We start from the raw sequence: 24,224 nt of genomic DNA on the forward strand, positions 1-24,224 counted from the left end.
TGTGGGACTTGTTAAGCTGTTGGGCTTCTACTCCTTTTTGGAGACATTTTACTGCTGAGACCATTTTACCTCAAGTTGGATTTGGGAACATCTTTTTCTATGGAAGGAAAACATAAGCAGTTACAGCATGAGCTCTGAATGGAGGCTTGCTTTGGTCCTCTGACCTGCAGCCTGGATTCCTGCCTTATGCCTGAATCCCTGCAGTGACTGGAATTGCTTTTCCTGGACCCAGTTCTCTCTTCTGGGGCTCCTCCATGCCCACGGCCAGATCAAGCAATCCCAGTCCACCCACTTGCCCCACTCCTAGCAAACACAGCCCCTTGCCCTAGAATGGTCATGTGCCCACGCAGGTTTAAGCTGATTTGGTTCTTAGATTTGGTACCATCTCTTCAGCTAACCGTACTCCCAGCTTGCCTGTCTCTTGTACTTCTAGGCTTATCTTAGCCTCACGTTCCTATTTCCCCACACTACAAACACCAGCTCTTGGCCTTTCTCCCATGATTAGCCCCGTCAGCTCTGACCGTATGGATGTGATTGGATTTTTGTGGACAGACGCTGTTCTGACACAGCCTGCTGCTGCTAGTGCTTGAAGCGTGATGGATACAGGGCTTCTGAGCAACCTGGTTGTTGGTATACTGTAATCCTTGACAAAAATTATTAGTCTTCCAAGACTTCATCTCCCTGTGATAGCATGTATCAGCCCAGTAATTGTTCTGTAGATAAAACTGATAGGAAATCTGAATAATAATTTCTGTTTTGGTTGCTGGCTATGTACCAGGTGTTTTGCTAAGCACTTTATAAATATTGTTTAATCTATGTAAAGTCTTCAGCCTCATTAGAATCCTATGAGGTAGGTGTTATTTCTCACACTCTGCAGATGAGACCCAGCAAGACTGAAACACATACTAAGCCTCAGTCAGGAAACAATATTTGAGCATCAGTGTGAGAGTCCAAAGGGTGTGTTCTTAAACGCTCACTACGTTGTACATGTGCATGAAGAGAGTCTATATTTCAGATTTTTATTAATGGTTTACCTTCAACTCCAGGAAGACTGCATTTATAAGGTTCTAGTGTAGATTATATGCTTTGAAAAAAACCCAAATATCTGATGGTAAAGTAATGGAGTGGGTTAAAGTGATTTTCTCTACTAACTTCCTGCCTCTATCATATCCAAGATCCTGGAGACGGGGACTGTGTGGAAAAGGCAATATTGGAACTATTTTGTACAGTTCAAACAAAAAAAATAACTGAACTGGGTGAACATGCTTTTTATTTCAAAAATTTTCTGTCTAGATATATAAAAGCATAGAGACAGCTTATGACATTAAAATAATAATAAAGGCAATTAGAAATAAAGCCACAATGAGAAGTAGAGGCTCAGGGCAGAAGTCCAGCACCACAGCTCGTACTAGAAGCCAAGAGAAGAGGGAAGGCTGTGGCATTTTATAATTTTTATTGCCTCAAAAAAAGGAAGCGTATGCTCCTTAGACATCTAATTAGACCAAGTGTACCTTCCTGAGTTAGAAGTCATGACAGTTCAAGTGGTTCTCTCTTCTATTGATTAAAGGAGAAGGACATCATGCTAAATATTAAAGAAAGGAAAGATGACTAACATTTGGCGAGAACCTATCTGCACGTAACGTCACGTGAGGCGCTTCGACATTGCTTAGACACATCCTGTCAAGAACATCTCTGTGCATGTCTGACTAGCACTTCACGGACATTGTATTTGCTCCTCTGTTCCCCGCTAGACTATACACTCCTGGATTCAGAGATTTCTTGGGGCTCTTGTCTTACCTTTCCTCTGTCAAACGTCCATGTCCTGGATGGAATCTTTCCTGACGACTACTTCGAAAGCAACGGTATTCCCACGACCTCACCTGCTCATTCTGCTTTATTTTCTGCATAGTTCCTACCACTTATTTGAATTTATATTGAATTAGTTCTTGGTTTTCTCATTTATTTTCTGAACACTTTGCTAAAATACAAGCTCCCAGGAGGGGGACGTTGTCAGCTTGTTCAAAGATTTGTCCTTATCCCTCAAGACTATGCCTAACATACAGTATATACTCAAAATAAATTAGATCAATAAATGAATGAGTTTGTCTCATACCTAACTCCAGCGCAAACCATGGTATGTAACAGTAATTCTAAGGATGTTTGCTGAACTAAACTGGATTTCTAAAATTCTCTTGCTGGTGGGGAAACTGGGTTCAAGGTGAGTCAGCAGTTTTCTGAAGGTCCCATATTTACATATATATAGTGGAGGATTAGAACATGAACCCAGTTCTCTGTATGCACAGAGTCCAAGAACATTGATTTCTGGTAATGCAGATTATCAGAGGATGAGGCCTGGAGAATCTAGAGAGATGGACACTTAATCTCAAATGAGTTTTATGCAAGCATAGAATGGAAGTCAATTCATGAGCTATTTCTTTGTGTTATTAACTGAAAGGAGATCCATAGCTTTACTAATCAAACATGCCTGATGCAGAACTAATATTCTTCTATAAAAGTTGAAGAACTCAAAATGTACTTTCTTGCAAAGAGCCAGCCCATCAGTACATAGGAGTGGGCCAAGGGTACCTTTTGAAAGGACTACATTTTTCCTTAACAGGAGCCTTGAAACCACTCCAGCTTTTGAAAAAAATGTACTTTGGTATTAAATGTTTCATTGCTTCATTATACAACCTGGAAAAGGCATTTAGTCCTGAAAAAAATGTAATGGCACATATTAATAGTGGAAGTGAGTTGGCCAGAAGTAAGTTTTATGTGCCCTCTGAAATGCTTAGTTCTTTTGAAAAATACTTTATCATGGTAGCCAATCAAGGTGAGTGGGCAGCAAAATGCAGCCAAAGTAGATGAATGAATTGACTTGTTGAGCGAGGTTTTTAGTATTGTTTACCTGAATAATAATGTTTACCAAATAGACATGGTAATAATTTTTATTAAGCTGCTGCTTCTGACAATAATTCGTAACTACTGTCAGCTGCTTCTGAAAGTCTGCTCCTAGTTAGACGTAATAAAAAACATACATCAGTAGAGAATGACTCATGATTTCCTGGTATAGTGGAAATAACACATGCTATAGAGTCAGTCCAGCCTAGTTTCAAATTCTGATTATGCCACTTAGCAAGAGGAGAGACCCAGAGAGCATCTCTTCGCTTCATAAAGTTGTTCTGAAAAGGAAAGGGAGTGACACATGTGAAGTACCTACCTAGCCCAGTGCTTGCCCACAGCAGATGGGACTCAGTAAGTCTTCTATGACCTAGATACAAACTCAAAAGTATATTTGGCCCCAGCCAAAGGGCTAGGAGAGAGTTCGATCTCCATCTGCGTCTCTTCAGGAACGTGAAGTGCACCCTACTTCAGAGCCCACCGCGGTGTTTCCTAGATCCTGTCTTGTTTCCTTCACATGTTCTATGTCCCCACAGCCTCTTGATGCCTCTCACTGAGCTCTCTTAGTGTCTCAAATAACAATTGAAAAATATATTTTTCTATGCCCCGTTCATGTCATTATTATATTTATTTTGTTCATAATTGGGTCTGCTAAATGCTAGTGGCAAGTAGCAGTTGCTTATAGGAATTTATGAGATACTCTCCTGCATAAGAAAGGTAAATCTAGACTTTCAGCTTCCCATCCAAAATTGGTCTACCTCTCCGGCTGTAGGGAATTCTACATGAAGATTGGAGAATGAGCTTATCCTGAGCCACCAGATATTGGGACACCCTTCCAGCCCGCCAGATTCTTCCCAGCATCGTGACCCTGAGCTCTATCATTCAGACTTGGTTATGGTGTGTGGCCAAGGTAGCCACAGAGAGAACTGGACAGATGGCTTTGGATTGCAAACAAGTCCAGGCTTGCTTAATGAATCTTGGCTATAATTGGTTTCTGCTTCTACTTTGAAAGAAATGATTTGTCCTTTTAGTTGTGCTTTACTGCTTGCTGACAAAAAGCTTGTCATCAAAAAGCTTGTCGTTAACACAGATACGGAACACTTCTGCCCTCTTACTGATTTGCAGCTAAAAGCCCAGCCCCTATCCACTTCTCTATACACTTGCTGAAGGGAAAATCTTCCAAAGAAATCAAGTCCCAATTACTTAAGGTCAGAGAATCCTCCCAATAGATCCTCACTTAGTCTCTGTCATTTCTCAGCATTCAGGGCTAATGCTTCTGCAGCATTTGGATTCCATGATCTACTTATGGCTTTAAGTCTCAGCTCCTGTCCCGGGCACAGTGCTGCCGGAAATCTTTTGTCTCCTGGTAGGGAATAGCCCCTGCGTGGTCCCAAAGCCTGCTGATTGCAAACCGCGGGATGGCAGCCACGTCCCCGGTCTTCCGTTTCTGCAGGAGGATGGGCAGCAGCCCTGAACCGATCTGGGGAGCTCTGACTTTGATGTCTTCTTTCTATCCAAACTCTGTCCACTGAAATTGAAGTTAAAATTAAGTTTCATTTTACAATTTCATTAAGTGAATTTTGAAAATTACATATAATATCACATAAATCTGGCTTTCTTCTTAAAAGATCCAGTCTTAAACAGAGGTATAGTTCCTCCAAAATAGAAATTCCAAAATCTATATTATATCTACCATGTGTCTCTAATGTTGAGGTTGTATTCTAAGAACCATGCATGCAATATTTGGACAGTGGGCACATTTTTTTCTCACAAAATTCCAACAACAAGATGAAGTTTCTATGTTTTAATCTGAGATACAGTTACCTACATTACGTGAAAGTAAAAATCGCTTTAGGAATCCCCAGAATGGAAAAGTGGCACCCAATAAACCCCACCTATTTTTCCCAGCTTCATTGAGATAAAATTGCCATGTAATATAATATAACTATAAGGTATACAAAGTGATGATTTCATACACATATGTATTGTGAAATGATTTCCACAACAAGGTTAGTTAACACATCCATCACCTCATATATTCACCATTTTATTTTTTGGCAGTGAGAACACTCAAGCTCTACTCTCTTAGCAACTTTTCAGGGATATAATATGGTATTGTTAACTGTAATCAACATGCCGTACATTAGATTTCCAGAACATATTCCTCTTATAACTGGAAGCTTGTACCCTTAGCCAGTATCTCCCCATAAACCCTATCCCTCAGTGCCTGGAAACCACCGTTCTACTCTCTGTTTCTAAAAATTGCCTTTTTTTAATGTAAGCAAGATCATACAGTTTTCAAAATCCCACCTTTAACAGAGTTGTATTCAAAGAGGCACAGGAACATTCTCTGAAGTCCCGTCCTTTATATTTATCTTACACCCCATCATCTGCTGCCACTAGGAAATGATAATATCTGACTTAGAAAAAAGAAGTGTGTGTATATATTCTAAGTCTATCATGTCAGTATTTCATACGGTTCCTCACGAACAAGATGATCCCTAAGCTCCTCTGCCGTCAGAACAAGTTTGAAGTCGCTGGTCTTAAACCATTCAGTTCACAGGTTTGCAATCACTTCATTCCTCCTGCTCAGACTCCCTCTTCCATTCACCCCAGTATCTTTAAGGGGCAGGAGGTGTTTGTTATTCTCTGATAAAGGTTAGAGCGCTGTTCCCCCTCAGCCCATGTTGGACCCAAAGCGTACCTCTTTTTCTGCTCCCTCCCCAGCTCCCCTGCGTTTCCTGGGTGGGGGTCTACTTCCCCTTTCTTATCTATCCTTTTTTGTAGCCTTTCTTTTTCTAGAGTTGGTCCGTAGTTTCTCTTCCCAGCTTTGTTTTCTTCATTGATAGTTGCAGAACAGCTTGGAACTGGAGTGGTTTAGGATGAAAGGCTAGGTTACGCCTCAGGGATTCCCAGATCTGGCTCATGATGAGAATCTCAGCGGAAGGTTAAGGACCACCTCTCAGCAGGGCCACTCTCACAGGAGAGGAGGTCTGGTGTGAAGTTGAGGCACCTGTAATTTAAAGGGAACACTCCACAGGTGGTTCTAGTGGGCAAACCCTGTGCCTTTGAGTTTTAAATTCCTAGGACTACCTAGAACAGGGCCTGGAACTAGCAGATGTTAATAATGTATGTCATACTATTGATGCAATTATTAACTGATTGATATTGTAGCAAATAGGAGTGATAGTTGGCAAACTATGCTGTACAGCAGGAAGTTAAGTATTCCTTAGGGCACTGTTTCCTTATTGCATAAAATTGGGGGGAAATCTGGGTTCATCAGTAGTAAACAAATTTACTGAAAGTAGGACTATTCAGAATTTTAGAAGGCCAGTGTGAGAAATGAGTCTTCGGAAATACATCCGTCATCACTCTGTATCCATCCCTTCTGACTTACTTTTGACTGTGGGAGGAGCCTTTGAGGGGCCAGTATTATGCAGAATACAGCTGGGGAGAGTTCCTCTAGGACTGGCCAGATGCTCCCCGAGCTCCCCAGTGCTACACATCTGGGTGAGTTACTTGCATCCGATCTCTCCAACTCTGGCTGGATGTTAGAATTACTTGAGGGAACATTTAAAACTCACAGATGTCCGGGTCTCACCCAACACTAATGTAATCAAAATCTCTAAGGGTAAAGTCAGTAGAATTAAAGAAAAAAAATCCTCAGATGATTTTAATGTGCTGATGATATTGAAAACCATTATTTAGAAATGAAGTAAATGTAAAATATGTTCTTAATTATTGGCCACCATTAATAGGTCACATTTATTGTTGATTTGGGGCTAGGTATTTTCCTCATGTATTCTCTAACTAAAATCTTCATGGTTATTTTATGAGACAGATACCATTATTATCCCCTTTTAAAGATGAGAAATCTAAGGCTGAGATAGAAAAAGTAATTTGCCTGAGGACGTGGAAGTAATAAGTTAGGGGTTTCATGCCTAAGCGCTTTGATTTGAGTGTAGACATGTAGCCATTGACACTACGCTGCTTCTCCGACCTCTTCTTCTAGCAGACTCTCTATCTGCTTAAAACGAACACATTATCTGCATTTAATATACGAAAATGCTAACAAGAATCTGTTAACTTCAGTGCCAAGTTCTTCTACCCACAAAATCAAATACTCTAGTATTTTGGCCATTGTAAAATATTTTGGTATTTTTTTTAATCTACTCATCAGAAACTTCTGTAATAGTTCGTACACATAGAACATAACCAACATTTTTCCTCCCTTTTACTCCCCCTTTTGACAGTGGAATAGGGAACTGACTTAGGCCAAATCTTCTTTCCACTAAAAAGACATTAAAGCTGATTCAGGCATTTAAAATTCAAGCCTGCTTTCTCTTGGGTTGTATTTACTTTGTTTACTGAATTCACATCAACTAAATATGAAAAAAAATCTCTTCCTCTATCATTTATGTAATATAGCAAAACTTCAATTGAATGGACCCCAAATGATGGAACTTCTAAATAATTGTGGGAATTTTTTTACCTTTCTATTTCTCCCTCACTCAAAAGCAGAGAAAGCGTAAGCAGCTGGCAGCCAGGAGCGTTCAGCAGCTGAATCACTGTTGTTCCTTCCCCTGAAATTCTATTCCACTAATTATCTATATAATTAAAAGAAATAATGTTGGTTTTCTCCTAGAATCCTTTAGAAGTCAACACAGAGCTGGCTGCTGTGACCTCAGAATCAAGAAGACAGATCATCTTCCACTTGGAATTTAGGACATGCAAATTTGTATTGTTATTTATTCTTCTTTCTCTTTTAAACATCCACACTGTTGCTGCAATTAGGTATTAAGCCCCTAGGGTCTGTCCATTCTTTCCCTTTTGATTCTTAGCTCCTCGCAATAAACACATAAGGATGGTTGGGCGATGCTGGGAGGAATACAGAACCAGTTCCCAGTATTCGGCTTTTACAACCATAACACAGAAGCAAATTGATACTCTTCAGGCATTTTAAGATCAGGAATCAATAAAAAATACTAAATTATTATGATGTATGTTCACTATCTGCTATTTACACTGCTATTCTTATTATTTATTGAAAAATATTTGGGCCATACATTGTTATTCTTTGTCTGTGCTTACACTATGTTAATGTTATGGGCTGTTTTATGTGCCCCTTCCCCAAATTTGTACTTGAAGTCTCCAGTACCTCAGAATGTGGCTGTATTTAGAAACAGTGTTTTTCAAAAGGTCAGTAAGTTGAAATGAGGGTGAGCCCTAGCCCAACATGACTCGTGACCTTATATGAAAAGGAAATTAGGATACCAGTGGCACAGAGGGAAGACCATCTAAACACCGGGAAAAGACGGCCATCTGCCCCCCAAAGTAGAGTCTTCAGAAGAAACCAACCCCAACACCATCTTGAGGTAGACCTCCAGAAGTGTGTGAAATTCGGTTTCTGTTGTGTAAGTCTGTGGCACCTTGCTGTGGAAGCCCTAGTGAGCTAACACAGTTACTCTGGCTGCTAGAATCTTACAGGCATACTTGCTGTTCTGAGTAACATAATGTCTTAGCACTTTCTTAACATTTTCAGTGCTTTTTATTATTCAATAATTCTATTTTGTTGTCCACTTGGATTTCATAACCCCTAGATGGAAAGCAAGGTAGGTCTTTATTTCTGGTTTTCTCCTTTCTTGTAATATGCAGTTTGACCAAAAATGAGCAAAGCGAATTGTGTATGTTCTAATAACTAGTTGTGAGTTTATGTAAACATTAGTTTTTCTGTGGGATCATTTAAAACCTAACTTTCTAATTTGAAAGGAAATAAAGGATTCTTCCCAAAACATACTCAACAACAAAATGACCGTTTAGGAGCTGACATGATGATTTGCACTGACACCCTAAAGCTCAGATAAGCCCCTGCAGGGTCTTGATGTGCACACATCCCAGAAGCACCTGGGCTCCCTGGGTGGACATCAGACCGGGAGGCATGTCCGGCTGCCTGGGATTTGAACATTAAAGATTGGGATGCTCTACACAAAGTACCTGAAAACTTTTACCAGATCCCAAACATATCTTTTTCAAAAATTGGTCTTCAAATATGTTCTTATAAAGGAATTACATACCTGATACCAATAAATACCAAAAACTTAAAAGATCTTATTTTATTGTGCGACTGACATCTGTATTTAAATATTTCTTTTTTTCACCTCCTTCATAAAGTTCCTTTTAGTTTTGCCCTCTCCTCTTTTGACAAATGTCAGTTTCTAACCCCAGCTCAGAATCTTTCTTTCTTTAACTTCACAACTTAAAAAATGGGTAGAGTAATAATATTTGCTTCTAAATGATCTTTTAAGGTTACATAACATGAAGCACATCAGGCATTGACTAGATTGATTTTCACATTCTAGGAGCTCAAAGTGTGGGTATTATTAGTAATAATAACAAAATATCTTGCACTAGATCTTATGTGAATTCACATAAAAATAGATTATCATGTGGGAGTTATAAAACAATTTACAATATACTTGAAATATATCTTTAAACTATAGTTAAAAGATCTTTCACATAATGAAAGAATATTTCAGATGGTGTAATGAAATGCTTTTTATGTGCAATGTTTTGCTGAATCTTCAGATAAACCTGAATTGGTATCATTCACACCATTTTACAGATGTGACATATGGGTCCGCAGAGGTCATCCACGACCTGCCCCCCGAACCCCACTGCTGGGAGCTCGCAGTGCCGGAGGGCAGACGCAGGCTCCTCCAATCCAGTGCCCTTCCCACTCGGCCACAGTTGAATTGCCGGGATATTAACTTCGGCTATTCCTGCTTGTTAATACATCTTGCTCAACATGGTGTTTCTTTTATTACTATCTTTTTTCTATAAATAACAAGCTATAGTTACATACTTGGGGCTCTCAACCTTTCCTGGCTAGGATTCATATTGGTAATTTGACACCTAATTCTCTCCCGCTTCTGAGATTCCTCTTCTAACACAGGCATTGTGTCACCTGCCTCCATAAGGGACATCATGAGACACAGCTCGTTGCTATGTCTCCTATAACGATGGGACTTTATTGTTCATTCCTTTGTAAAGCATCCCCTCTCTTACTCTCAGATTGCACATCAAAATGCTACAGACTTCTGCACTAACGCTTCATTTTTACCTCATAGATACTGTCATCCTTGTATTTAAATGTCATTTTCCCCTTGATGATACAAGCTTAGAGCACATTTTGAGCTCCTCTTCTGCAAGTGGGTACCACCTCTTGTATCTGGGATCCTGCCCTCATTCCCGTTCCCTTCTTCCTTTCCTCCTTCATGTTCTTTATCTTTCATTCTTACTACAAGTTGGAAAGTTTTATTTTGCTACATTGTATACATGTTTGTAAATACCTAAAACCCTTCTGGAACAAATCGACCAAGCAACTTTGGCTTTTGTGCCTACGTAATTAACCATTTGATTTCAGGTAACCTGGTCATTCCAAAGGAAAACCCAGAGATGTCGCCTGTCTTGTTTTGTTTTGGATCACGCAGCCAACTTACAGTGTGACAACCTGGGGATCTGTGGGAGGCTCAGCCCTGCTTTGGAGCAGCAGATAAACCCACGACATGGTTAAGGATTCCTGCGGAATGTGGTCAGCAAGTTTCTCTCTCTGAGAATGATGAGACAACAGAATGTTTTGTTGAGGGGAAAGTATGGAGAAAAAAATAAAGCCTTTCTTATTACTCATTTGGAAAATGAGGTTAAACCAGGCATTACAATTATACCATGGAAAAGAATGCTCTGCTGAAAACTGGGTTGACCGGAAGACTCAAGAGTCTAAGTGAAATCTCATTTGTAAATCAAATGATTGGATAAAGATTCTGCTTAGCAAAAAAAAAAAAAAAAAAAAAAATTCATTCCTTAACATAATGCAGTAGTCTCTTACAAAACATTTATGTAAAATATTTCAAATAGTGCCGTGTAACTGCCTTCCCTTTTCCACTGACCTCCTACCCAGCACCTTTAAATTGGGCAGCGGGAGATGCCGTAGTGAACATACTATCTTTATAATTTCACAAGTCCACCTGTAGTTCAGGATCAATTCTCATACTTTAATCCTATCTGCCAAAGAATTTTTAAACTACATAACTGGCAAATAACCTGAGCTGTCATTTATGGATCTTTCCTCCACAGGAAACAAGTAGTCACAGCAGCTCCTTAGTGCAGATCGCCTTGAGGTGCTGCGAGAGCTGAGGGATCTTACCAAGACCGACAGACCCCGCAGACAGAAACCGACAGAAAGATGAAACACGAGAGCAACATCAGAGCAGTGGCTAGGTCTGCGTCTCTAATGAAAGACACATTTTGAACCTAGCCCTCTGACATGTTTCATTTACCGTCTAATCCTCCTGTATTCCTTTTTTTAAAAAACAATTTTTCATAGGTTATCTTCCAATTCCTCTCCCAGTTGTTTACCCTCCTGATTAGACTCTTCTTACTTTAGTAAAATCTTTATATGTAATGCATTTAGACTGTGGTCTTCTTTGACTTGTGCATGTATATTTGGAACAGATGGCAATGTTTAAATCTTGTTTATATTTCAAAACTCCCTAATGACTGTCCAGATTTTCCCATGTATCCAGTTGCTTCATTGACATCCACATCCAAGCTTTGCAAAGGAAACGTGGCATGTCTGACGTGACCTTTTTCTTCTTCCTTGCCCCCACCTAGTCCTATTTCCCTGTACCTGTCTCAGCGAATGCAGCAGCCTGTTTGCTTTCCTGTACTGAGCACAGTCAGCCCAATACCTTCTAAGGGTCTCCGAATCCACCTTCTCCCTCCTTCCTACCTCGGTGCTGTTACAACCGCTCCCTGGGCTAATGCTATAGGCTCCTGTGGTGGTTGACGCTGTGAAACTTGACTGGGTGGAGAGCCCAGAAAGATGGTGAAACATTTCTGGGTGTGTCTGTGAGAATGTTTCTGGAAGAGACTAGCGTTTGATTCAGTAGACTAAGGGGCGAGACCTCCCCTCATCCACTCCATTCAGCGCCCAAATAGACCAAAAAAAGGTGAAGGAGGGGCGAATTCTCCCACTCGCTCTCCCTCCCTCTCACTTTGTGTTGAGCTGGGACACCTCACCGTGACCCCTGCACCTCTGGGGCATCGGGCCTCTGATTGGATGTAACATCATTGGTTCCCTGGGGTCTCGGGTCCAGTCTCAGACTGAATCACACCACTGGCTCTTCTGCTTCCCCGGCCTGCAGGCGGCAGGCTAGGGGGCTTCTCGGCCTCTCTAACCGCAGGAACCGACTCCTATAGATGCCCTAGTGGTTCTGTTTCTCTGGAAAACTGACTAACAGAGCTCCCGATCCTGATCCTCTCCTAGATTCTGGTCTTGCATTCCTTCCATTCATCATCCAAATGCAACCAAAAGGGTCATCCTGAAGAGCTAACGCGGCCACATCAGTCAGCTGTTTAAAATGCTCTGGTGGGGTGGTTGGTTTTTCTTTTTGTTCTTTTAGAAGAAGTTGTAAGCTCCTTACGTGGCTCCAGGGCTGTCCACATCTGCTCCTTCTTCAGCCTCATCCTTCAGCCTCCCATGTCCCTTCCTCTAGCCACACTGAACGTCCTGTACATTTACAATGAGTTATACTCTCTTTGGCTCACTGTTGCTCCTTAGAAGAGAGTTCTTCTGCAGGGACCCTTCCTCTGCCAAGACTCATTTAGGTGCCCCTGCAAGGTACTTGGATATGATTTTCCTTGTTAAACTACTGGGCCACCATATTTTAATTGTTTATCTTCTCTCTGCATCTCATGCACTAGATGGTAAGCAGTCTGTGTCCTGCTCATCTGTGAATACACAGCGCCTAACATGTTCTCCAATTCATACATTTTTAATGCAATTTTATTTCTCTCCAGCTTTCTTTTCGTATACAGTGATTCACATTATAGCTTCATTGATTAAATGATTTTAAAAGTACTTACAGATATATTAAAGATTCTACTGCAGATGAAATACAAAATATACTAGGTGATTCCATTCTGTCAAAAATTTAAAGGTACTCTGATTATGAGGACTTTAACAAATTATTCTTCTGCCCCTTGACAAGGCTGTACTTAAAACTTTACAAAGATAAATCTATTTAAGAACAATGCAAGGATGTATGCTTCAGGAACAATCATTATAAACATTAATTATGACCAATATTTATATGAAGACAGAATGCAGTTCATTCAAAAATTTCATTTGGTCAACCAGTAATACTGCTTAACATCACAAAATACTCCAGGGCATTTTGCAGTTGACTCCTAAATAACCTCTTTCGAATACTGAAATATTTATGTACACATCCAGATAGCAAAGATAAAATATCAGTCACATTTTTCCATTTGGAAAACTTTAGTGTTTCTTTGAGCAACATGATAAAAATCTCAGTTGAACAAATAGTGTGAGTTTGTAGTTCGTTCCCAGCTCTGTGACTTTTCCTGTTTAGTTTTTAGCTTACTTGGTTACATAACCATTGCGTTTGCTTAAAGCTCAGCCAAGAGTAAGGTTATATCTTGCTGGCGGTGTGATGTAAACAATGTCTGATCTTGCCCTGCCATTTTTCTTAAATCTTCTGCAGAGCTGGGTGAAACTGTGCCAGTATTCATAAAAGAAGATTATGTTTTAGAATCTGTATTGTATTATTCAATAAATATTCCAAGGTGTCTGCAAACAGGGATTAATGGATTGCATCTCAGGAAACCAGAAAGGTATCAACCCAATGAATTAAATGAAACGCTCCTGCATGATGCTCATTTAAACTGTAACTTAAAATAAAATGTGTGTAAACTTCCTTTTCCTTTTGTTTCATTTTCCTGTCGTAAGATAATGTAAAATAAAATGAAATGAGACCAAAATGAAAGGAGATTTTTTAAAAATCTAAATGTGACCTTCACACTGAAAAGTAATGCCTTTCTTTAGTCATCAGTGATGGTACCGGTGTGCAATTAAAACATCTGGAAGAAAAACGCATGTTTCAAAGCCTCGGTGGTGTGTCTCACTGGCTCACCGCATCCTGGTGCCGCTGGAGGCATCCGGGCCGTAGGGACCAGCTCTCTAAAGCCTTGCAGTGGAAATTTCCCATGTAGTAGGTATTGGAATGTTTCATCATATTTAAATGATTGGATTCTTGTTTTTGAAAAATATTCAATTTGCGCCATCAAAGGGGCGTGCGTATTAGGTTGGATCTTCTTTCAACACTTACACTCAGGGGGCGCACTAGGGATCTCAGATGGGCTTCTCATCTGTTGTGCAGCTCACATAAGAGCCTCGCTTAACGCTGCACCCCCACCTTTCTGTCTCTGCTCTTGCCCCGGGAAATTCTGTAAACAGGGTGGCTACTACTGCCCAAATATCCTGTAGTAATTTAAGAGGTCTTTTCTCATATTAGCCACGTTCATTTTTTTCTTTTATTATTTTATTTTTTTAAGGAATAGCTCCTCTCCTTGAAATGTAACATAGACCTTGAGGAGAGGGAAAAAATAATAAGTTAGGATCTCTTCGAAGTGTTATTCTCCTTCATTTTTCCTTCCTAGAAAAGTCATATATTTCAAATAATCCCGGTCACATTCTAGGCTGCCGTTGAGAGGTCCAGAGAGGACTTGATTCTAATTATCCTCTGTGTATTTTTATTTTTTGATCTCCAGGTGATATTTTTATTGAGACATAATTGACGTATAACATTGTATTTGTTTCAGGTACACAACATAATGATTCGATATTTGCGTCTGTTTCAGAATAATCACAGTAAGTCTCGTGAACATCCATCTGAATTATTTTTATGCCCATTAAGGCTTGAGAAGCAAGGCTTAGATGAGTAGCTTTCATCGCGGACTCCCAGTCAGGATCACACGTGGCGTTCAGAGAACTGCCATCGCCGTGCCCTCCTCCCAGAGACTCTCGGGCAGCCCGTGAACATCAGCGTGCTGTTCATTAAGTGCTCCAGGTGATTCCCGGTGAGGCCAGGGCCAAGGGTGGGAGCTCCCGAGATGACCGTGGGAGTGGAGCCCGGCCTCTGGCTGCGCGGGCGGTGACCGGGGCGGGTCAGCTGCAGCAGCGCGTTAGGGCGTCTCTGGACGGAGGGAGCCCCTGAGACGGAGGAGAAACCCCGAGTTTGGTCTCTTCATTGCAGCTCATTGTTCTTGAATCTCTCCAGAGACAGAAGACAAAGGTGGACTTCTTGGGTTTCGAGTCCCATCTGCCTGTGGGTGTGGTGGTGGCCGGGGGAGGGTCTGTGCCCCAGGCTTTGAAGTCATGTTCTCAAGAAGCATAGGTGACTCCTCCACATAGTCTTACCGGCGGAGGAAACTCAGCTAAAGAAGAGGAAGAAATGGCAGGTTCTCAGGTAAAGGACATGTCCTGTGCCAGGGCTCTGTCCTCTTTCCCTCCTGAGATGCCGTGGTTTGAGAATGTGTCAACATTTACTTCGGTGTCTCTGGTGTTCCTGCCTAACAAGTGTGATTTCAGCTACTTTTCCCCCCTGCTCCTCTTCTGTCAGACAAGGGTCGTTCTTTAGAGCACTTCTCCCCTGCATCGCAGAGCCTTCTCTCCATTTTCACTCTGTGCCTTGAGCAACGCCCGCCTTTGATTAATGACTTGCCACGACTGAAAATGTCCCCTTTGTGGCAAATCAAGTCGGGAAGGCGCTGATATCCGAGATCCCTATGTGGGATGAAGGGGGGTATAGGCTGCTGGGGTTTCAGTGGAGAAGGAGTCTTTAGGTCCCATCCGGATGCTCCATCAGTTCCATGAAGAACAGGATAAAGAAAATGCACATCTAAATAGGATGGCATTAATGGCCCAGAATAACCAGAAATTTCTGAAAAAATAAGAGGAATTAGAAGGGACAGGCTCTCTAGTATGCTAAAGACAGTTTACTTATATGAATTTTTAGAGATTATGGGATATAGGTGCTCTATGTGTCTTGATGTTTGAATAAAACTGATGTTTTTCATGATTAGATTTAGATTATGATTTATGTGTTTTTCTGGTCAATATCATAGCAGAGATTGTGTCCTTTGGAAAACATCAGGCACCTGGTACCAATTTGTCTCATCGCAGCTGATGCAACTTCATTCACTTGCCTCAACTACCCTCTGCCAGATCCCTCCATTACTCTTCTTTGTACTTTTTAAAAATTACTTAAAACTAATCTAAAACTGTTGAAGGAAATGCATTCATGTTGAATGTTTTTTAAAGATACCACTTGAAACAGAGTTCTTTTTGTGGTCTGAACCGTACATGTACTTGGAGCTTATTAACTGATAATAGTATCAGCACACAAGTCCCTGTATGCTTCTATGCCTAGGTCTGTCTCACACATGGTGACTTATTTTTGCTCAAAATTGAGCTCTGGTGTCAGCCAGTCGTTTCCACTCTTGGGTGCCATTATCTCAGATGACGAATCACTTTAACTATTGTCTTGCCAATGGGTTTCAGCCCAGGGCAAGTTCGCTATGGATTCAGTGTGACCAAAGAAAATGACAGCAAAACGTTCTTGGGGTGAAAGGGATATACGCAACTGTATTTCCAGGTGGCAGGTCAGTCACTAAAATCCCATTCACTCAGAGCAAGTCTGCATGCAGCAAGCTGGTCTCTCCCCTTGTCTCTGGGCCCCTCTGTCCGCATGACCATCCTCTGGGCCTCTCTGCCTGCACAGCCGTCCCACACAGCCATCCCACACAGCCGACCTCTGGGCCTCTCTGCACAGTTGTCCTGCACAGCTGTCCTCTGGGCCTCTGTCCTCGGTGCTGCCACCACTCCAGCCTCTGCTCTGCTCTCCTGCAGCCTTGCAGCCCTGCCACCGTGTCGCGCCTAGAGCACTGGGCAGAGCTCTTTATATAGAGTCAACAGCCGTGTATTGCCCACAGGCGTGCAGTGAGCTAGTTAACCAGGGCCAGGTGAGAATCCTGGCCACAGGAACTCTCATTTTATCCACAGTGTCCTCATCTTGGTCTTTGGCTTTTGTTAACCACATTTAGGACCTTCCGTAAGTACTTCTACAGACCAGGATCTCCCAAGCATGCCTCCAGAGAGTTGAAGAGATGCTTTTCACAGAATCTATTAGAGTTAACACTGAACTTGGCACTGAAGAGACAGTCTAAGAAAAGGACCTCATGTATTTAACATTTTAGCCTGTAGGTAAGATGCAAGAAAACAAGTAACTTGAAGTTTGAGAAGGAATTCTTTTTGCCTAGACTCTGATACTTTCCTTTTCATTTCCTATCCCTTGAAAGTAAGGTTACTATTTAGGGGGCTAACAGTTTCCATTTATAGTTAACACAGGAATATTTGGAAATATCCACTTAAAATAGTAGTAGTGAGAAAATCAGAAAAATGAACTTTCTCCATGTGTATCCAGAAACTTTACTGGCAATTTCATCTGATAATTTCCCCACCAATTACTCACAGCCTAACCTACTGCAACAGAATATTAACCTTCTGAGGAAGAAACTATGTGTTTTTCCTTGATGTCCTTTCCTCCCTTTTCCTGTGGTGATACAATTTGTGATTTTGAATCTTGCTGCGTAGACGCCATCCAGACTCAAAGGCCACTTTCCGGTCGCTGCGGTCTAAGGGCAAGTGCGGCCAGGCTCTGCGGGAAAGGGTGAGCGGGATACGCGATCTCGGAGATACTTCCTTACAGGGAGGGCGCGCTCTTCCTCTGCTGCCTTCTGGCCGGCTGGGTGTGGACATGACGTGGCACCCCGGCCCCCTGTGTGTCTGGAAAAGTATTGAGAACCTCTGCCCATTTCAGATGGCTTTTGAGTTCTGGGTTGCTATGGAGTCACATGAGTTCTCTCTGTATTTTGGGTCTTAGCCCTTATCAGATACAGGATTTGCAAATAATTTCTCTCATTTGGTAAGTTTGCCTTTTCATTTGGTTGACGAATTCATTTTTAGATGCTACCCCTCCTAGTTCTGGCACCTGACCATAATACACGCAGTGGAGCAAACAACATTGTTTTTCCCGTTGTTAAATCAATGTAACAAACCGTCCTTACATAAACAGATGGTAATAAAATGGAAAAGGTTATTTCCATGTAACGATTTGGACTAGAGGATTGTCTTTTTTTCCTTTCTTATTGTTATATAATTACTTCTTCATGGCCTCTTCAGTAATTAAAATTATACTCAACATAGAATTTCTTAAACATCCCACTTGGTTTAATCAACCACTTTCTCATATTTGTGGATTCTAAAAGTTCTTTCGGTCAGTCTAAAACTTCTTTCACCTGCAGTTGGAATTCTCTTTCTTCCATTTAATTTGTCCAACTTCTTAGAGATTGTAGTTGTGGCTAACATGATGAGACCTTCAAATAAGCATAACTTTCAGAGTTGTCATTAATCTAAAAAATCCAACCTCTGTGTCTTTGTTAATATTGTTCCCCACCTCACCCAGGGCAGCCATCAGTCTGTTGTATGTGTTTATGAGTCTGTTTCTGTTTTTTATTTTGTTTTGAGAGGGCGTCTCTCATATTTATTGATCAAATGGTTGTTAACAACAATAAAATTCTGTACAGGGGACTCAATGCACAATCATTAATCAACCCCAAGCCTAATTCTCAACAGTCTCCAATCTTCTGAAGCACAATGAACAAGTTCTTACATGGTGAACAAATTCTTACATAGTGAATAAGTTCTTACATGGTGAACAGTGCAAGGGCAGTCATCACAGGAACTTTCGGTTTTGATCATGCATTATGAACTATAAACAATTAGGTCAAATATGAATATTCGTTTGATTTTTATACTTGATTTATATGTGAATCCCACATTTCTCCCTTATTATTATTATTATTTTTTTAATAAAATGCTGAAGTGGTAGGTAGATGCAAGATAAAGGTAGAAAACATAGTTTAGTGCTGTAAGAGAGCAAATTTAGATGATCAGGTGTGTGCCTGTAGACTAAGTGTTAATCCAAGCTAGACAAGGGCATTAAAACATCCACGGATGCAGAAGCTTTCTCTCAAAACAGGGGGGGTGAGGTTCTAAGTCTCACCTCTGTTGGCCCCCCATCTCTCACCTGATGGCCCCCCTGCGACTGTGCCTGTCTTAGGTTGTTCCTCCCTTGAGGAATCTTACCCGTCTCTGGCTAACCAGCCATCTTTGGGGGCCATACAGGGACATGTAAAGTTGGTAAGTGAGAGAGAAGTAATATCCTTTGAAAAGGTTAGTTTTCCACTTCTTTACAGATTTATGCCCCGTGGCTTGTGTCCAGCACTTGCTTTAAGACATCTTTGCCAGTGAAAAGGATTATGATGCACAGCAATTTTAAGTATGAGGCACGAATTCTAGTAAAGAGCTGTATTTTGAAAGGAAGAAAAAAAGCTATGGAAGTAGCAGATGGAAGAGAATATGAGAAGATTGATTATTTCTAGAATATGAGAAGATTGATTATTTCTTTGACATGATTTCCTGTAGAGTAACGTAAGCATGTATAGGTTTTAACAAACTACTAATTAAATTGCATACACACATTAACAAAGCGGGAATACAGATACGTAGTAAAAGCAGGCCTACAATTACTGGCCATATCCAACAAAACCAAGAAAACCAGTCAGGTAACCCAGGCATTTGTGAAAACTTATTGACAATATGATGGATATCATCTCATTGATTCTGAATAGTTTGAGGAGCATCAGACAAATTGAGACAACACATTCCTGGAAACTGTTCACATCCTACGTGCTCTTTTAACAGCAGACGGTCCACAGCAGCGCGATCCTGAGGCTCTGCAGCTCGCACTTCTCCCAGGTCTGGGTTGAGTTCTGATAATATAGAAGCAGTCAAATTTGTTGTTTTGCTGTACGCACAGGCCAGCTTAGAGATCTCTTTCTGCATTCCTACGACAAGTCCAGGAACCGGCAGGAGGAACGCAGCTGCAGCTGCAACAGCGGCAGGATCTCCAAGTTTCAAGGTTTCATCACAATCTGACGGCAGAGCTCAGAGACGTCTCTTACGCTTATATCCGGACGGTCTATTAGATCAGGAAGAATGCGTCCCACCCCACAAACACCTCGGTAGTGGGAAGAAAGGGCTTGATGTGTTTTGTCATTACACAAAATTACCCAACCATTTGGAAGTGTATATCCAGAAGACCATTTCACATTGATTGTGGAATTACAGTAAGAGGCTACATGAGTACAGTGAGTACATACACAGTCCGTGATGCTCGCAGTGCTCACAGGGAAATTTAATTGGGCATCAGGAGTAAGCGTCTCAGGGGGAGGAGTGCTATTTCTGTAACTTACAACATTCAGTACTAAAGTTTGCCATCATTCCCTTTGACGGTGCTCTCCAGGCAAATATATATCGGGGAAATACGCCAAATTAGTCAAATATTTTCCTTGATGAGGAGAAGAAATTCCTCTGATATGTTTCAGGGGCCCTCTGAAACATATCAGAGTTAATTAGAAGTAAAAAAACTTTTTAAAATTTGGTCTTGGGAAGTTGTCAAAAGTTTTTAAGGCACTTGCCTAAATAGAATTATAGTTATTAAATAACACTTATTATTTAACCAGAATGATAATAAGAAAGTTTAAAAGCAAATGCAGAAGGTTACACAGCTAACAACACTTAGCTTAGTCTTTTTAATATTAAGATCTCATTTTCTTAAATACTCAGACAATTCATTGAGACTTTAAGCAAAAGAAACTGTTTTAATAATCAGAAAACTTTTTATAATCTTTCAACATTAAAGGTAGAGTAAGAAACTTTTGTTCTTTTTTTTTGACATATGAAAATGACATTGTTTAATCTCAGTTATAAATATGAATAAAGCATTTTATATAACTGTCTTTAAACAAACAGCTATACTTTTGAATAGTTATCTTCTTTTACTTCCTATACAATGCATTTCTATTCCTTATACCTTCTCTTATTAAAACATACACTCTTTAGCATACAGAAATGTTTTCCTTATTATATTAAGTAGTTTTCATTAGAACTTAAAACCATTTGGTACCTTAACCTTCAGTGAACACTGAAAAACAGGCCACTGTAAACTGTTACACCAGCATTCTTCAGATTGATACATCTATGAACATATTTTATCATTTTTGGAAATGTGCCTTACAGCACAATTTCTCATTAAGCACAAAATATGTCTATATAACTTAGCAAACTTTAAGAATTTTGGTTACCACAAAAATTCTCAGGCTGTTTACAGATATATATACCATTATACATTAATACAGTATTATTATTAAGATGCTTATTTGCTACACTTATTTACTTATTTTTAGCAACCATGCCAGATTACTTATAAAACTTTTACCAAACATCAAAGTCAAGCTTTTCTTTAAGCATCTTCTTGAAATATTTAACAGGTAACATCAACTTAAATGACTTTAAGTAAACTTTGGCAGTTGTTAACTATAAGGACATGTCCGTTTCACTTAAATTAGCTTTAATGCTTAACATTTTTTATTAGATTTCATGGAAGTTTTAGAATGCTCAATGTTCACAAGCGCTTGTCTTTAAATCAGTTTTTATTAATACCATCCGGAGGTAGGAAATATTTTTCATTTACATGCTTAGACACACAAACATACAGACTGAGACATAATGACTACAGTTAGCAACACTTTTCATACAAAAACATACACACAAACTGATTAAAGATTTGAGTTACTAATATTCAATTGCCTTCTTTCTTTTTTGCTTACTTGATTAAAGTACTTCAGTTTTCAAGAATACACTCTAAGGGCGAGCAGTTTACGTAACTGGGTTAAGGTTTAGATGGCCCCAGACTAACAGGGCCAACGAACGCTCTGAACTGATACGGACTGTGTGTGTCCAGGGGGCTGGAAATGAAATGCAAGTACAATTCTAGCACCAGTCATTTAAAGCCAGGCTGTGTTATAAAATATAAATCTCTTCTATCTCAGGGAGTCTAGTTTAAGACTTCCCAATTTTCAAAGATCATGATGAACCAGTAAGTAGAATAGATTTTCACTAAAGGAATTTAGAAAACTACTTCCATATTGTAGTAGTGCACGGGACTTCTCACTATTTTCCTTGTGGCAAAATATATTTAGCTGCATAACATTATATCGCATACTTCTTTCAGGGGCCAAGCCTCTCTAATCAGTGTTTGTGTTGAGGCCAGGTTTATGTGCAGAAGATAAGACACTTCTTTCTTAGTTTAGGGATTGAATTACTCTCAGTTAGTTTTCCTAGTTTCTTCTGCCCGAGCTTTAGTCCTTCCTCAAGAGGCCCCTGCCTGTCTGATGAGTGCAGGGAGTGTGTGACTTTTCTTCACTGCTTAGAGTCTTGATCTGAGTCACAGGCTTGTCTCGCTTCCCTGGGGCTGCAGACAAGGAAATGCTCAGCTCCAGGACGACTGCCTCTAGGGAAAGGAGTCAACAGAACAGAGCTATTGACTTGTTGGTTTGCCCTTTCAGCTTGATGGCTTTACAGACGCCACTTACATTACATTACACAGGAAAAAGTGGCGCAGGCCTAACAGGACTGCTTTGAAAGGGAGCAGAGGAACCCTTGCAAAGGGAGAGATAAAATTCAGAGACTGTTACGGACATTTATGGTGGGGTTTATACCCTTAAACACCAGTTTCTCTCACTGCTTGGGAATTATCCTGCTAATCACCTACTGTAAGAGATCTGATCTGTGAGATAAGAGGTCGGATCATCTGCATCTTCGCGTAGGCAGCAGCCTAGCTGGAGGTTCACTCAGCGCCATAGGATCAATCAGCCGGAGCTGAGATCTAAGGACCATGGTCTATTGATCCAGTCCGCCCTCGGAGTCCGCCGGATTAGGATAGGAAAGTAGGAAATCGGCTCAGCCACTCCCCGACATTCCCATTGGTCCAGAGGCGGGGGATCAAGGAGCGGCAGACACCGGGAAACCTTTCACCTGAGACTTAAGACTGGTAGCCACCACTAATCATCTTTTAAGTGGCTAATGGGTGCCCAGACACATTTTATGAGATAAAGAGTGCAGCATTAAGTCAGGAATAAGAGCGAAGCGTGGGTCTCCTACCTTGTGGGGATGAGCGTCAGGTTCCGTGAGACTGATGAAATCAGAAGAGAGTTAGGGACACCCCCTGCCTCACTCAGAGGCCAGGGCAGGCTGAAGAAGCAGGCTGGGAGTCAGAGGCAGAGAGAGAGAGGCGCTCCTCACGGACACCCAGTCGGGCTGTTGGGGTCTGATTCCAGACACGCGGGCCTTTCAGAAGCTGCTGAAGTGCAGCCTCAGCCTAGAGTCTCGCAGGTGCCCACGGCCTTCCTCGGTCCCTCGCATCCAAGGAGAGGCCTCTGAACGGGAATCCGGGCCTCCACTCAGCTGACATTCCCGGCTCCCGAGGGAGACGGGGGATCCACTGAGGGAGACGCAGGGGAAACTGTCGCTCGAGACTTTGACATCGGCAGCCGGGCTCGTCCCATTTAAGTGGCTGACGAGCGCCCGATGTGTGCCACAGACGGCTCCCTTCTATAAGGACAGGGAGAGAAAAGGCAGGCTTGGGTGCTGATGCTCACCTCTGAGGTCATCCCGGGCGAGCCCCTAAAAAGGGGGAGTTTGCAAAGGTTGCAAAGCGAGAGTGATCAAGTTACATAAAGACTAGACAGGCCAAGGCATAGCATCGCCCCGTCCAGGAGCTTTCTTAAGATCTCATAACATTAGCCCAATTTGTTTGTTTGAGGGTTCCCTGGGGCGGCAACCAATAACAATATTTTTTAATGTATTTATGCAATTGGGCAAAATCCTTCTTAGAAGTTTTCACTCCTGGTGTTTTTAGGAGGGCACAGAGTAATTTTAAATAGTCCTCCGGTTAGCTGCTTTGGTCTGTTTGGCCCATTATAGTGTCCTGACGTCTCGCTGTCCCTACGCGCGATTTCTCGGGAGTCTTACCGGATCAGCGATCTTCGGAGCTGCCAGCTCTGCTGGTCAAGGGTCGCCCGAGCGGAGCTTCCCTGCTCTGTCAACGGTCCCTGTTCGAGCCCCGCTTGCCAGTCAGTCCCCTCCCTGCCTCTAAGCCGCAGACAAAGGAGGAGACGTGATGAGTTGTTGAAGACCTGAAAGGGTCAGCCAGGGGGCTCAAGGCGTAACAGCTCAGGAGCAATGCTGAGAAGACACTCCTCATGTTTACTGAGCAAATGAACTTACAATGAACTCAAACATCATTATCCGGCCTTGAGTCTAGCCCAAGGTCGCGACGCTTCTCAAGGATACCAAACTGTGTGAAGATGGCTCCGAGCCATGAGAACTGCTTCGGTTCCCATCACTCAGTCCTTGATTACACATCAACTGAGTGTGTGGGAAAAACAGTCAAGTCATGTGAGCTTATAAGTTTGATTTCTACCTTACTTGAATTATGTAT

At 41.4% G+C, this 24,224-nt stretch overlaps 1 long non-coding RNA gene across 2 annotated transcripts; it reads right to left on the reverse strand.

Annotated features, from left to right (window-relative positions):
- Positions 1-1,211: 1,211 nt before the first annotated feature.
- LOC140847006 (uncharacterized) lies at positions 1,212-24,194 on the reverse strand. Of its 2 annotated transcripts, none has more exons than XR_012126565.1 (3): positions 23,756-24,194; positions 22,886-23,335; positions 1,212-4,426 (listed from the first exon to the last, which is right to left on the reverse strand). It is a non-coding gene; the product is annotated as an uncharacterized lncRNA (long non-coding RNA). The 2 variants fall into 2 exon arrangements; XR_012126564.1 differs by lacking the exon at positions 1,212-4,426 and adding an exon at positions 18,047-22,235 and having other exon boundaries at positions 23,756-24,190.
- Positions 24,195-24,224: the final 30 nt, after the last annotated feature.

This window comes from Manis javanica, chromosome 17, assembly GCF_040802235.1.
Source record: "Manis javanica isolate MJ-LG chromosome 17, MJ_LKY, whole genome shotgun sequence".
Classification (NCBI taxonomy): Eukaryota; Metazoa; Chordata; class Mammalia; order Pholidota; family Manidae; genus Manis; species Manis javanica.